The sequence below is a fragment of the Rhinopithecus bieti genome, unplaced genomic scaffold, assembly GCF_001698545.2.
Source record: "Rhinopithecus bieti isolate Rb0 unplaced genomic scaffold, ASM169854v2 scaffold_1304, whole genome shotgun sequence".
In the NCBI taxonomy this organism is placed as follows: Eukaryota; Metazoa; Chordata; class Mammalia; order Primates; family Cercopithecidae; genus Rhinopithecus; species Rhinopithecus bieti.
Window position 1 is genome coordinate 734467 of NW_016803307.1, and position 16303 is coordinate 750769.

General features: G+C 40.5%; 1 long non-coding RNA gene across 1 annotated transcript in view; it reads left to right on the forward strand.

Annotated features, from left to right (window-relative positions):
- The first annotated feature begins 14233 nt into the window (after positions 1-14233).
- Positions 14234-16303, forward strand: part of LOC108530195 (uncharacterized) — an 8061-nt gene continuing 5991 nt past the window's right edge. The window contains exon 1 of the long non-coding RNA XR_001885775.1: positions 14234-14359. This is a non-coding gene — a long non-coding RNA (uncharacterized LOC108530195). The remainder of the gene's footprint in view (positions 14360-16303) is intronic.

Below are 16303 nucleotides of genomic sequence, written 5' to 3' on the forward strand. Positions count from 1 at the left end.
AGACTGGGTAATTTATAAGAAAAGAGGTTTAATTGGCTCATGGCTCTGCAGGCTGTACAGGAAGCATGGCGGCATCTGCTTCCGAGGAGGCATCAAGGAACTTTTACTCATGGTGGAAGGCAAAGTAGGAGCAGGTATGGATTAGTGGAGAGAAATCATGGAGAAATAGTAAAGGTAAGGGAGAGGATAAATACTTAGTGACTTGCATTTTGGTGGTGACCAAGACTAACAGGCATCCCAATCTATATAAAAATACCTTGATAATATCTTAACATTGAAGGCTTTAATGGAAGGTGGAACAGAAACTACATGAGTTTCTCTGGATGACGGGTGGAGATTGAGTATAAGGAAGTGCTTCTTGACCCTAAGTATACCTTAGAATCTCCTGAAGAACTTTTGTAAAGTACAGGTATCTTGGCCTCTTTCTCAACCAATTAAATCAGAATCAGTGGGAACAGACCTGAGCACTGGTAATTTTTGGCAGTCGTATGCTCTTTAAAATCCCCAGGTGCAGTCAGTACTGAGAAATATTGGGATGTGGCAGTGGTTCTCAGAGTTGGTCCCTGGACTAGTAGTGTCATTATGACTTGGGGACTTGTTAGAAAGCACATTATCAGGCTGGGCGCGGTGGCTCAAGCCTGTAATCCCAGCACTTTGGGAGGCCGAGACGGGCGGATCACGAGGTCAGGAGATCAAGACCATCCTGGCTAACATGGAAACCCCGTCCTACTAAAAATACAAAAAACTAGCCGGGCGAGGGGCGGGCGCCATGCATCCCAGCTACTCGGGAGCTGAGGCAGGAGAATGCTAAACCCCGGGAGCGGAGCTGCAGTGAGCTGAATCCTGCCCTGCACTCCAGCCTGGGCGACAGAGCGAGACCCCGTCTCAAAAAAAAAAAAAAAAAAAGAGCACATTATCAAACCTTGCCCCAGATTTACTGAATCATAAACTCTGGAGGTGGAGCCCAGCAATCCCTTTTTTAACAAACTCTCTGGGTGATTATGATGCATACTAAAGTTTGAGAACCACTGGTATATGGTGGGGTGGGGCATAGGGGAGTAGCTACACTGTACCTGTAAGTATCCTTTATGGTCAGCAGAAGTTACGTTCCCATCAGCATTTTATAAGAATTCTTACCGCATCTCACCAAATTCTTTTTACATATGATTTCTAGCAGAATTAGAGGCATAAAAAACAGGGGGAAAAAAACAACATTGTCTTACTTAAAACTGAACATTTTCATATGTTTGTAATTAACATAAAACTTGCACGCTACAGTTCAAATTGATTTCCTTGATTTTAGCCTGAAATGAAAATGGAGATTAGCCAGTTACCATTCTGTGGAGAGACAAACACACTGAACAATTGCAAAAGGATAACAAATATTTCATCCAGCCTGTTTTTAGAAAAATCACAGAATAAAGGTAGTGTTTCAGTTACCAACTTTCAACCCAGTAATAGGAACATATGCAATGATATTTGTTCATAGTATCTATTTTATTTTAAAAGAGGAAAGAAAAAAGAAACAAAAAAAAAAAAAAAAAAAAGAGAACCACTCTTTAAAAAAAAGTTGAGAAACAGAAAACTAATAAGAGAAAATTCCTCAGACTAATCAAGTTTAAATATTGGCAGTATGTGGAGTAAAACACACACAGAAATGTGGTGTATACTTCCTGAAAATGTTAGCTGTTAAATGAAAGGAGTCATGTTTCTGTATTTTCTTAAATAGAACTTGGCATATTCGAGGTGGTCCATAAGTTTTAAATAATAACAATTTGCTCTCCAATCTGGCCTCATTTAGCTTCCCTTTTTCGCTGTAACATCTTGACATTCTTCCAGTGCTTAGTTTGCAGAATTCACTGCAAAAGAAAAGAAAAGAGAAGAAAAAAAAAAAGGCTAAGAATAAACATACGTAAGAAAAAAAAGCAAAATAAAAGAACAGCTTCTTCAAGCTTGCGCTCAACTAACAAATAAATCATTTATACTTAAAAAAAATCATTTCACTTCAACATACAAACTATTAATCCAGATCTCCATTATTGCTTACTTAGACTAGTAACATGGTTTCCTCCCTCCTTTTATTGCACTCTGCTGAAAGATTAATCTTCTCACAGAAAAACTCAAAAGCTTTCAGTAACCTATCCCCCACTGCTGGCCCCTGAAGTACAGACAAGATCAGGCACAGGCCACAGATGCCCTGGGGAATCAACTCTAGGAAAAAACTGTGAGAAACCCCTGGAGAGACTAAAGGCATCATAAACTTTGGGTGGGGAGGAATGCAGAGTTAGAATAACAGGTAGAGTGCTGCTAGGTTCTGCTCTCCTTCTCTCTCCTCTTTCCTTTGGACCATTGCCTGTCCCATAACCACTGAGTCAGGAGGCAGCCACAATCACCCACGCTAAAAAGGGGAGGCTGACCAGCTCCCCTGAGCACTCACTCCTCCAGTCCTCCTCACGTGTGGTAGATGATGGATCGCTTACGAGATGACTACCGGCTCTGTTTCAAAGGCTTTAGAGGAGAATCCCTAGCAGAGTAATGCCTAGTGGAGGGGCAACAGATGGGTTGTTGACTATAGTTCCAACACCTAAGGGACTCCCTAGGACTCAACTCCTTAATCTTAAGACCACAAGGAAGACAGAAAGTAGGGCCTGGTATTGGCATGTCACGTTGGTACCTGATAACTCCAGGGGAACATCAGCTCACAGCTTAAAATACCTGAGGTTAGAACCACTGTAAAAAGAAAAACACACACTGAACATACACAATATCAAGCAGAAATACTGGAACAAACAAATTAAGAATTTGAAATAAGCACAACCACGCTGGGCACGATGGTTCACACCTATAATTCTAGCTCTTTGGGAGGCCGAGGCAGGCAGATCACTTGAGGTCAGGAGTTCAAGACCACTTGGGCCAACATGGTGAAACCCCAACTCTACTAAAAATACAAAAATTAGTTGGGCATGGTGGCGGGCACCTGTAATCTCAGCTACTCGGGAGGCTGAGGCAGGAGAAGTGCTTGAACCAGCGGGGTGGAGTTTGCAGTGAGCCGAGATTGTACCACTGTACTCTAGCCTAGGTGACAGATTGAGACTGTCTCAAAAAAATGAAACAAAATAAACACAACCAATATTGTCAAAAAGCTACTGGTAACAGGAAGCAGGAAAAAAGTCATAAAGAAATACAGATGTTATACATAGATTAAGTATAAAAAATTATGCTTCCAAGTAAGACTCCTAGATGAGATAAATAGCAAGCTGAATGCAGCCAAAGGAAAAATTGCAAAACTGAAAGAGCAGACTGAGGACATCTTTCAGAAGGCAGAAAAAAGATAGAGAAATACAGAAATAAAAAGTTAAGTACCATGGAGGATAAAAGTAGACATGCTGACATCTTGAAGACAGGAGTCCAAAGGAAGAGAAAATAAAGAGAGAGCAAATATTTAAGATTATAATAAAAACAAATATCTCTAAATTAAAGATAAAGGAAGTCAGATGGAAAGGGTTGCATGTCAAATAGGAGAGATTAAGAATGTAGAAAGAGTATTGCACATTGAAGAACAAAGAGAAAGAGAAAATACTAAAAGCTTCCAGGAAAAAAAAAGCGTATCTCCTCCAAAGGTACAAGAAGATTTAGCAGCAGATTTCTTAACAGCAACACTGGGGCCAAATATTTGGGGATTTTTCAGATATCATTCTGTTATTGATTTCTAATTTAATACCACTGTGGTCCAAAAACATACTTTGTATGACTTAAATCCTTTTAAACTTATGGAGACATTTTATGGTGCACAATGTGGTTTATCTTGAACAGACACTTTACCAAAGAAGGTAGATGGATGGGAAATAAGCACATGAAAGACAGGCAACACCAATAGTCATTAGGGAAATGGAAATTAAAACTGTAATAAAATACCACCACACACTAACCATACCAAAAGTTGCCAAATATTTAAAGGAACTAGAACTCTAACATGCTGTTAGTTCGAAGGTAAAATTACTCAGCTACTTCTATAGTTTCAAATCTCATGCTGAAATGTGATCCCCAGTGTTGGAGGTGGGTCCTAGTGGGAGGTATTTGGATCATAGTGGCGGATACCTCACGAATGGTTTGGCACCATCCCTCTGGTAATAAGTGAGTTCTTTCTCTATTAGTTCGTGTAAGAGCTGGTTGTTTAAAGGAGCCTGGCATCTCTCTTGCTAGTGCTTTCACCATGTGACACACCTGCTTTCCCTGCACGTCATGAGTAACAGCTTCCTGAGGCCTCATCAAAAGCTGAGCAGATGCAGAGTGCCATGCTTGTACAGCCTGCAGAACTGTGAGCCAAATAAACCTCTTTTCTGTATAAATTACCCAGCCTCAAGTTGTAGCAGGACAAGTCACGGACAAAACCTCTCAGACACTGAGTTGTAGAAGGAAGGGCTTTATTCAGCTGGGAGCATCAGCAAGCTACTGCCTTAAAATCTGAGCTCCCCGAGTGCACAATTTCCGTCACTTTTAAGGGCTCACAACGCTAAAGATTTCATATGAAAGGGTCATGATTGATTGAGCAATCTCGGTGATACGTGACAGGGGTTTCATGCACTGATAGAAACAGAACAGGGCAGGGAGTTTCACAATGTTCTTCTATACAATGTCTGAAATCTGTGAATACTATCGGTTTCTACGTTATGAGTTGATTTTTAACTACTAGGTTAAGGTCAGGCAGGCCCCGGCCCAGTTTTGGGCCTGGCGCCAGGCTACCTGTCTTTGGTTTTACTTCCTTATTTTTCTTAAAACAAGTACTGAGTATAAAACAGTATAAAACAATATGAGAGGGTCTCACTCTTTCCTCAAAGCAAAGCAAACAGATTAATATGACTACTTTAGAAATAGTTCGGCAGTTTCCTAAAAAGTTAAATATACAGGCCAGGGGCAATGGCTCATGTTTGTAATCCCAGGAGTTTGGGAGGCCAAGGTGGGTGGATCACATGAGGCCAAGAGTTTAAGACCAGCCTGGTCAACATGGCGAAACCCTATCTCTACTAAAAATAAAAAAATTAGCTGGGCATGGTGGCACACGCCTGTAATCCCAGCTACTCAGGTGGTTGAGGCATGAGAGTCACTTAAACCTGGGAGGTGAAGGTTGCAGTGAACTGAGATCATGCCACTACACTCCAGCCTCAGCAACAGAGCAAGACCCTGTCTCTACATAAATAAATAAGTGAAATATACACCTTCCATATGATCCAGCCATTCGACTCCAAAGAATTACCTCAGGAGAAAAAAAGCATATGTTCACAAAAGACTTGTACATAAATGTTCACAGCAAATTTATTTGTAATAGTCCAAACTGGAAATAGTCCAAATGTCTATTACTAGGGAAATGGATAAACAAATTGTAGCACATTATTTATGTAACGAAATACTATTCAGCAATAAAAAGAATAAACTATTGATCCATGCAACAACATGAGTGAACATCAAAATAATTATGCTAAATAGATAAAAGAGAGTATATACTTTTTTAACCATTTATAAAAAAATTCTAGAAAATGCAACTAATCTATAGTGATAGAAAGAAGATGGGTGGTTGCCTGGGAACAGGGGAAACAGGCAGGCAGGCGTGGGTGAGCAGGGTTACAAAGGAACGCAAGGAAGTTTGGCGGTGGTGGGAGGAGGAAGGTAGAGATAAGTATGCTCATTGTACTTATATAATTTATATATATATGTAAGGGTGATGGTTTCAAGAGTGTATACCTATAACTTACCCAAACATACATTCTAAATATTTGCAGTTTATTGTATGTCAATGATACCTTAATAAAGCTGTTTTTTTTACAAAAAAACATAATAAATGAAACATAAAATTTTTATCTGATAAAGATATATGAAATTCAGATGCTAAGTTTTTATTTTCAAAAATGAACAAAGAGAAAGAAATAAAAATATATTTATAGCATAATAATCGAGAACTAAAATTCTAAATAATATCAACACAGTAGTGGAGAGGAGGGGACAAAAAGGCGTGAGTTGTTAGCATCAGGATGAGTCCATACAGGAGGCAGAAACAGAGTTAGCCAGGTTCTGAAGAACTGAAAAATCTAAAAGGGAACCATTACCATCACACCAATTATATTCTCCCCAGTAGTAGCAGTATTGTTCCACTAGCAACAGTTGGTTCCAATTTGCAGTATTTTCAATATTCCCAGAACCAGCCTCAACATACCCGAAGAAGTCTTAGTTCCAACTCTTCAGGGCAACTCCTCCAAATGTATAGATTTTTTTTTTTTTTTTTTTTTTTTTTTTTTTTTTTTTTTTTTTGAGACAGGGTCTCACTCTGTTGCCCAGGCTGGAGTGTGGTAGTGCAATCACAGTTCACTGCAGCTTCAACCTCCTGGGCTCAAGCAATCCTCCCACCTCAGTCTCCCAGGTAGCTGGAACTACAGGTGCAAGCCACTACGCCCAGCTGATTATTTGTAGTTTTTGTAGAGACGGGATCTCCCTGTGTTGCCCAGGCTGGTATTGAGCTACTGAACTGAAGTGATCCACCTGCCTCAGTCTCCCAAAGTGCTAGGATTACAGGCATGAGACACCATGCCCAGCCCAAATTTATAAATTTTAATAATTTCAACATCCTCTGATATTCTGCAAAAATACTGAGGAAATGTGAATACCACTTATTTAAGAAAAATTTTTTTAATTTTCACTACAATTTTTTTTTTTGAGACAAAGTTTTGCTCTCTCACCCAGGCTGGAGTACAGTGGTGTTATCTCAGCTCACTACAGCCTTGACCTCCTGAACTCCAGCAAGCCTCCCACTTCAGCCTCCCAAGTGGCTGGGACTACATGCCCACACCACCACATCTAGCTAACTTCTCTGTATTCTCTATAGAGATGAGGTTTCACCATCTCGCCCAGGCTGGTTTCAAAATCCTGGAATCAAGAGCTCTTCCCACCTCAGCTTCCCAAAATGCTAGGATTACAGGAATGAGCCACTGTGCCCAGTCTTTACCACCTTTTTTAAGGAAGATAATAGCATTGAAGTTATGTTTCCTCTCCAAAAAGCCCATATCTTTTAAAGAATTATACTAAAATATTTACAGATGAAATAATAAAATATCTGTGATTTTCCTCAAAATAACCTGAGAGGAAGGAATAGGTGGGTGGGGATAGAGATAACCAAGATTTGACAATAATTTATCATTATTACAGTTGGAAGGTAGATACATGAGAGTTCATTATAATATGCTACTTTTTTTATGTTTGAGATTTTCCATAATGAGAAATATTTTATTTTACTTTTATTATAATTTTTTTAGACAGAGTTTCTTGCTCTGTTGCCCAGGCTGGAGGGCAGTGGTGCGATCTCAGCTCACTGCAACATCTGCCTCCTGGGTTCAAGCGATTCTCCTGCCTCACCCTCCTGAGTAGCTAGGACTCCAGGCGCACCACCACTCCTGGCTAATTTTTGTGTTTTTAGTAGAGATAGGGTTTCACCATGTTGGCCAGGCTGGTCTCGAACTACTGACCTCAGGTGATCTGCCTGCCTCAGCCTCCCAAAGTGCTGGGCATGAGCCACCGCGACTGGCAGAAAAATATTTTTAAAGCATGCATACAATAGTATTTACGTAATAAAAACACATACAAAGAAAAGCATAAATATCAAGTGCCCAAGAATTGCTGCCATTGGTGGGTGGTGGGGATGGAAATCAAAGGCGGAAATAAAAGAAAAAAATGAATGAATGATGGAGAATGAAGAGCCTAACACAGAACACTGGCCAAAGTATGAAATAAACTAAGTAGTATAATTGGACCCATCTTCAACAAACAGGAAAACTGGAAAGTACAAACAGGAAAAACAAAACAGGCCAGGTGCAGTGGCTCATGACTGTAATTCCAACACTTTGGGAGGCTAAGGTGGGCAGATCACTTGAGTCTAGGAGTTGGAGACCAGCCTGCCTAACATAGCAAAACCCTGTCTCTACTAAAAATAGAAAAATGAGTCAGGTGTGGTGGTGCACACCATGCCTGTAGTCCCAGCTACTCAGGAGGCTGAGGCACAAGAATCACTTGAACCTGGGAGGCGGAGGTTGCAGTGAGCCAAGATCACGGCACTACACTCCAGCCTGGGTGACAGAATGAGACTCTGTCTAAAAAAAAGTCCTATGTCAGTCTAAAGGCTGGCATTTAAGGATTTAAGGTCTCCTAAATTTGGTCTTGGCCTACCTTTTTAAGCTTATTTTTTCACCCACCTTGAAAAACTAACATCCCATCAAAATTAAGTGTCTATTGTTGACCATGTGTCTTAGTCTATTTCAGGCTATTATAATAAAATACCATAACCTGGGTAGCTTATAAACAACAGAAATTTATTTATGGCATTTCTATAGGCTGGGAAGTCCAAGATCAAGGCACAGCAGATTCCATGTCTGGTGATAGAGAGTGCCTTCTTGCTGTGTCCTTGCATCATGGAAGGGTTAACTAGCTTTCTGGGGTCCCTACTGTAAAGGCACTCATCCCAATTATGAGTGCTTTACCTTCATGACCTAATCACATGCTAATGCCCTCACCTCCTAATACCATCAGCTTAAGGGATAGGATTTCAACATATGAATTTGGGGGGGATGTAAGCATTCCATTCATTTCACCATGTATAGCCTATTCTTCATTGACCCCATCATATAGTTTCTGATGGTTCTACTGCCCCAAATTCTGCCCATGCTCCATCTCTGCATAACAACTTTTCACCCATCCTTCCAAATCTACCCCGTATACCATCTCCTCATGATACTTTCCCTAGTACCCTGCTCTCTTTTCTCTCAGTGGAGAGTGATCTACGTACAAAACAAAACACATCACACTTTTCAGATTTGCTTAAGTATTCATCCTTTTATAATTGGTATTAGAATTTTTCTGTATTTGCCTTCTGTTCTAAAGAAGATTTACAATGTAATATCCTAGGACAGGTATCAGTTGTGTTCATCTCTGTATCCCACAATACTTAGAACTGCTTCAAACACATACAGGTGTCTCCTAGATGATAAATGGGGGAAAGACGGAGAGAAGGAAGGGAGGGAAAGAGAAAGGAAAAGAAAGACTGAATGAATAAATTGCATTGCATTAGTTCTTTCAAGGGAGAAAACTGACCAAATTCACTAGAAAACATAAAACAAAATACCCAAATTCACTTGAAAACATAAAAAGGATTTCATAAAAGATGTCATCAAGCCAGTTGCGGTGGCTTACACCTGTAATCCCAACACTTTGGGAGGCTGAGGCGGGCAAATTACCTGAGTTCAGTACTTCAAGACCAGCCTGGCCAACATGGTGAAACCCCGTCTTTACTAAAAATACAAAAATTAGCCAGGCGTGGTGGTGGGTGCCTGTAGTCCCAGCTACTTGGGAGACTGAGGCAGGAGAACTACTTGAGGCCAGGAGACGGAGGTTGCAGTGGGTCGAGATGGTGCCACTATACTCCAGCCTCGACGACAGAGCAACCCTCTGTCTCAAAAAAAAAAAAAAAAAGATATCAATTGTATAACGTTTCTTTCTCAGCTGTTTGGAGCCTCCTTTTTAAAGGCACTTAGGTGCATGCATCAAATGGTACAGTAGAAACAAAAAATGTAAGCGAAAAGCTGAAAAATAAATTCAGGAGCCTTTTGGTAGGTCCCCACCCCCTTTATACCTGCTGCAACAACAGCAGTAATGTGGAATAGGTGTTTCAACCCATTGCACATGGAGGAGTTGATGCTTCCCACCCCTTACTCTACATACCTCAGCTGATAGGCTCAGCAAGAGGTAAAAACAGCTATGGGACAGAAAAAATCCAGCCCTTTTATGGGAGATGGCATAAGTGTCTTTGGAGACAGGCAGTCCTTGGCTCAAATCCTGAGCATGGTTTTCTTAGGTCTGTGACCTTGAGCAACTCATTCAACCGCTCTGATTTTCTCTGTTGAGTTTCCTAACATCAAAAGGGAGTGACAGCTATTGTGGTCGCCATTGTCATTACTGACTGCCCTGCCTCATTCTTTTTTTAAATGATGTGATGCCTTTTGGGTAGAACGGAGGCTGTTGCAATTTTCCTGTTGAAAGGGGAGTGAGTTGGAACTGCCCTGTGATTCCATGGAGACTTGTGTGTGTGTGGAAGGCTGGAAAAACAAAGGGTGCAGTAAGTTTGTGACAGAAGCTTCCCTGAGATGCCTGGAAACCCTTTGGCTTTGAGCAGAGCTACTCCTGGACCAAGGAGAGCAAGCCTTGGGGACTACACTGAAGCCACCGAGAACCCGACTACTAAACAGTGCTGAGGGGACAGCCTCTGGGGACTGCACGCAGTGCAGACCCCGGGATGTCTTACGTGATCCTCCTTCAGGCCACCGGAAGTGCAGTGGCCGTGGCCAGGAACAAAGTGGGAGAGCTAGCAGCAGGTACCTCCCGGGACTCCAGAGGAGCGGGTTATAGACCTGGTGTAAGGCATGCTGTCCAGGACTCCCAGAAATACCTAATGAGAATCGTGAGAAAGTGGAGGATGAGGGACAGGTCAAGGGATCACAGCCTGGGGAGAAGAACCACGGAAAGTTGGACATTAAAATTTAATGGTATTTCATTTTCTACCCCAGGTGGATGAAATCAAGGCTTGCTGCTGACAACATATAAATCATGCCATATGATGCTAATTCTAAAATGCCATTGATTGTAAGTTGTGCCATCGATTTAAATAAGACTTTTTTGAAAAAAAATTTACTCCTAAAATTAATCATAAACAATGATCATAAAAGAAATCCTGAATTCAAACTCCAGTCAGCATCTGGCCAGCCATGGTGGCTCACGCCTGTAATCCCAACATTTTGGGAGGCTGAGGTTGGTGGATCCCTTGAGACCAGGCATTTGAGACCAGCCTGGGCAACATAGTGAGATCCCACCCCTATTAAAAAAAAATTTTTAATTTTATATATTTTACTTTATTGTATTTGATTGTTTTTTAAAATTTCAATAGGTTTTTGGGGAATAGGTGTTTGGTTACATTAATAAGTTCTTTAGTGGTGATTTCTGAGATTTTGGTGCACGCATCATCCAAGCAGTACCATTGTGTAGTCTTTTATCCCTCACCCCCCTCCCACCCTCTCCTCCAAGTCCCCAAAGTCCATTATATCGTTCTTACCCCTTTCTGTCCTCATTGCTTAGCTCCCACTTATAAGTGAGAACACACGGTATCTGGTTTTCCATACCTGAGTTACTTCACTTAGAATAAAAGTCTCCAATTCCATCCAGGTTGTTGCAAATGCCATTATTTCGTTCCTTTTTATGGCTGAGTAGTATTCCATTTTCTTTATCCACTCGTTGATTGATGGGCATTTGGGCTGGTTCTATATTTTTTGCAGTTGCAAATTGTGCTCCTATAAACATGTATGTGCAAGTATCTTTCTCATATAACAATTTCTTTTCCTCTGGGTAGGTACCTACTAGTGGGATTGCTGGATCAAACGGCAGATCTACTTTTAGTTCAAAAAATTTTTTTTAATTTAAAAAATAAAATTAAAATAATAATAATAATAATTTAAAAAACACCAGTTGGTGTGATACATGCTGATAATACCAACTATTCAGGAGGATCACTTGAGGCCATGAGTTGGAAACCAACCCAGGAAACATAGGGAGACCCCATCTCTATTTAAAAAAATAAAACAATCCTGGATTCAGATAACATAAACTATAAACTGTAACAAACAAGTATCAAAACAGAGAAAATGTGATATTTGTACCATTTAATAAACTTCCCTGTTATTCAGTAAATAAAAAATTAATGCTACATTTAATGCTTTGATAATTGTGAAGATCCTTACAAACATTACTTTTACATTTTGAAATATACATATACAATTTTACATGAAGTTTCTGAACAGAGGTAAAGATGGAATATAAAATATTTTGATCAATATTCTTTCCCACTAATTATAACTTTATTTATAATGTACACTATTTGAGAAGTAACTGTCAGTAGAAAACAAGTGAAAATTCATATCCAAAAGGTAGAAAGTACATATTTTACTTTTCTAAAAGAAGATTCTAACTGTTTCATTTTGTCACCATTAAAGGTTGCCAAAATGTCCATTTTCATCTATGAAAATTAGGTATATTGTAAACCAAGTATATAAATAATATCTTATTGGACATAAAACACTATGTGGTTACATAAACTTTAGAAATGAGGTGTAGTCCACATTTGGTACAATATTAACATTAAAACAGACACATTGAATGGTGAGAAGATAATTTTTATTATATATATAGAAACAGTTAATTGGGAAATATAAGAAAAATCCTTCACAAAACAAGAGATATTTTATCTGTAAAAATCAGTAATTCTCATGGCTTATTCCAAGTGATATGAAGATAATCAAATAGTAGTTCCTTAAATTTTATAACGAAAGCATATGTAGAAGTATTCACTCACATCTGCAATTTACTTTTAAAAATGGTAAGAAAACTGCGTAAGTAATAAAAATAAACCTATTTCCTACTATTAACTACAACTTTCAAAGGCAAATAGTTGTATTATTTTAGAATTATCAATATACAAGTATTTCAATATTCAAACATAGTTTATAAACATGTCATTTTAAACACCATTTCCTTTTCTGAAAAACACACCCCCATCATCTAAACCATATCTTCTTCCCCTTATTCTTTGTCATAGCCTCTTTCACTGTCATGAAATATCACAATTTTAAATTGTGCTGTAACAGGCCAGGTCTCACTAACAGCTGACAAGGCAGGCCTCCATGACAACTGTTTCAGCAGTGACTGTTAAGTTAAATATTAAAAGTTAATACAGGCCAGACGCAGTGGCTCATGCCTGTAATCCCAGCACTTTTGGAGGCCGAGGCAGACGGATCATGAGCTCAGGAGATCGAGACCATCCTGGCTAACACGGTGAAACCCCGTCTCTACTAAAAAAATACAAAAAACTAGCCGGGCGAGGTGGCAGGCGCCTGTAGTCCCAGCTACTCAGGAGGCTGAGGCAGGAGAATGGCGTGAACCCGGGAGGTGCAGCTTGCAGTGAGCTGAGATCCGGCCACTGCACTCCAGCCTGGGCGACAGAGTGAGACTCCGTCTCAAAAAAAAGAAAAAAAAAGTTGATAGAAGGCCGGACGTGGTGGCTCATGCTTGTAATCCCAGCACTTTCGGAGGCCGAAGCAGGTGGATCACTGCAGGTCAGGAGTTCGAGACCAGTCTGGTCAACATGGTGAAACCCCCGTCTCTACCAAAAATACAAAAATTAACTGAGCATGGTGGCTGGTGCCTGTAATCCCAGCTACTCTGGAGGCCGAGGCGGGAGAATCACTTGACCCTGAAGGCAGAGGTTGCAGTGAGCCGAGATTGCAGTGAGTCAAGATCATGCCACTGCACTCCAGCCTGGGCCACAGATCAAGACTTCGCTCAAAAAAAAAAAAAAAAAAAAAAAAGAAACCACAACCAAACGTGATAGAGCCAGCGTCCTTGTACAGAGGCTGGAAGGTAACAAAAGCCCACTGAGAGTTTTGCCTAAGCTTTTCCTGGGCCTTGAAGCATGACAAGATAACGAAGGAATTCTTAACAGGATCCGTTTAGGATTAAACAAGTTTTACTGGGGTCTGAAGGAACTCCCCAAACCTCCATGATTTAGCAAGGAGACAAGATAAGGGTAATTACCTCTGGCACCTGGACCCAACTAGATTAAGTAAATTTACTGAGGCTCTAGAGGAAGGTCTTCAGGACATAGACTTCACTTACAGGTTAGAAGAAATTAAGAACTTATGTCTTTTCGATGAATACACTCTTACACGTAGATGTAAGTTTAGAACGTATATAAGCTCTGCAAAACTTCGTAACTTTGAGTTGGTCTGCTGATGTTTTCCCGGCCTTCTCCCTGTACCCGGTTACAGAAGTAAACTCTCTTCTTTCCCAGTTCATCTGCATCTCGTTATTGGGCCGTGAGAATAAGCAGCCTGATCCTCGGTTCATTCCAGGAACACTGCATTCATTTATGTGGCTCTTCATTTCACACTAGTCTCCTCCCACCCAACTAGGCTATAAGCTCTATATGAAATATCCTGTCTTTTGCTTATTATTTTGTCCCAGCACCTAGCACACAGTACCTGATACCTAGTAGGCACTTAATAAATATCCATTAAATCTATTCATATTTCCCCAGTCCCCTTACTTTACTCCTTTTTCTGCATCTATCCCTTTATTGAACCCCTACACTTCCCAGCTCCTCCATTAACCCCTGCAGAGTATTCACTGACTGCTGGAACTAGAGCATCACTGAGAAGCAAGAGACAGACTGACTTAATAGAAGGAGAGCTGCCCCTCCAGGATGATGCCACCATCACAGAAGGTGAGAAGGAACACAGCATCTTCTGCAAATGCTACAGTAAATAGGGACAGGGTGGGGATAAGATCACTGACCCCAGGTCACTGACCCCAGTGTCCTCAGAGCCAACAGCTGACTTTGCAGGAAAGCCCTGAGCCAATTACTAGATATGTAAACTTAAAAAAAAGAAATGCTTAAGTCATCAAAATTTACTATTTTCAATGGCAAAATGAGGATATTATTGTCCACTTCAAATGGTTGTAGTGACAATTAAATAAGAGGATGCTTGTGAATTTGAACACAATGACAAACACATACTAACGTCTCAATTAATGCCATAATTATTTGATCCAGATCTGCAAACATTCAAAAACAGCTTTGCATATATAAGCCTTGAATTAAATGAATCAGCCTCCTTGATCTTTTCCAGATGAATCATCTGCCCAACTTCTTCCCATACAATGAAATATCATATCTTAAATATGCAAATTAGTAGTTTTTGTGCACTAATCAAAGAGAGATTGCTCTGCTCCAACTGTCTCCTCATACACTCAGCTAAAGTATTAAGACACTCTGCTAGCTTTCTCACAAGATAAACATGTTGTTCATGTTGCACTGTGAGCTACTGGGCCAGACCCCCACTGAAGGCTGTTTAAAATACCTCAAATGTGATTTCAGAAATAAGATAGTAAATATGCATGTGCCTTTTATTAATAGCACCTGTGGAGAACTTTCTTCTCTAGACAGTTTTTCCAAAGTATTTTCATATATGTTGTTGTTTAAGCCTCTCAATAACTGTGAGACACAGACAGAATTATTATCCTTTCCAGTTTTTCTTATTAAAAAAAAAAATCTTGCTGGGCACAGTGGCTCATGCCTGTAGTCCCAGCACTTTGGGAGGCTGAGGTGGGTGGATCACCCAAGATCAGGAGTTCGAGACCAGCCTGGCCAACATGATGAAACTCTGTCTCTACTAAAAACACAAAAATTAGCTGGGTGTGGTGGCGGGTGCCTGTCGTCCCAGCTACTCGGGAGGCTGAGGCAGGAGAATCGTTTGAACCCTGGAGGCGGAGGTTGCAGTGAGCTGAGATCGCACCACTGCACTGCAGCCTGGGTGACAGAGGAAGACTCCATCTCGGAAAAAAAAAAAAAAAAAACTTTTATTTTTTCCCAGAACTTCGGCTAAGAGGTTCACTTATTTGCTTAAAGTATTATCACCAGCACACTAATACTTTGAAAGAAGGAATGAATGACTTAATGAATGAACTAGTAAGTAAGAAATTCAAACCCCTAATCCAGGCTGTTGGCCTTCCCTTCCCTTCTCCCTTTCTTCCTCTCTCTCTCTCTCTCTCTCTCTCTCTCTCTCTCCCTCTCTTTCTCCTTTTTTATTTCTGGTAATTTTTCACAATCTCTACTACAGCTTTTTTGTCCTTCTAAGCTCCGGACCTCTGGAATGCAGTTACTAATGCGATTACTAAAACTATAAGCCTCAAAAAAAAAAAGCATAATAGCCATTGTTGTTTATTACTTCAACAGTATTCTTTCTAAGTACAGTTAAAGGAAACTCAGCTTTCTTTAATCATGCAACAACATGTTACCTGAATTGAGCTGTTAACAGACTTTAACATTTGAAATAAATATTTGCAGACTTACGTTGGCCTTTCAAGCCAATCACTTTATAATCATCTGAATACAGAACAGCCCTGAAGCTGTATAAACCAGCCATAACTTGAAAATTAAAACTTGGAAACCCCAGGCCGGGCGCGGTGGCTCAAGCCTGTAATCCCAGCACTTTGGGAGGCCGAGGCGGGTGGATCACGAGGTCAGGAGATCGAGACCCTCCTGGCTAACACGGTGAAACCCCGTCTCTACTAAAAATACAAAAAACTAGCCGGGCGAGGTGGCGGGCGCCTGTAGTCCCAGCTACTCGGAGGCTGAGGCGGGAGAATGGCGGGAACCCGGGAGGCG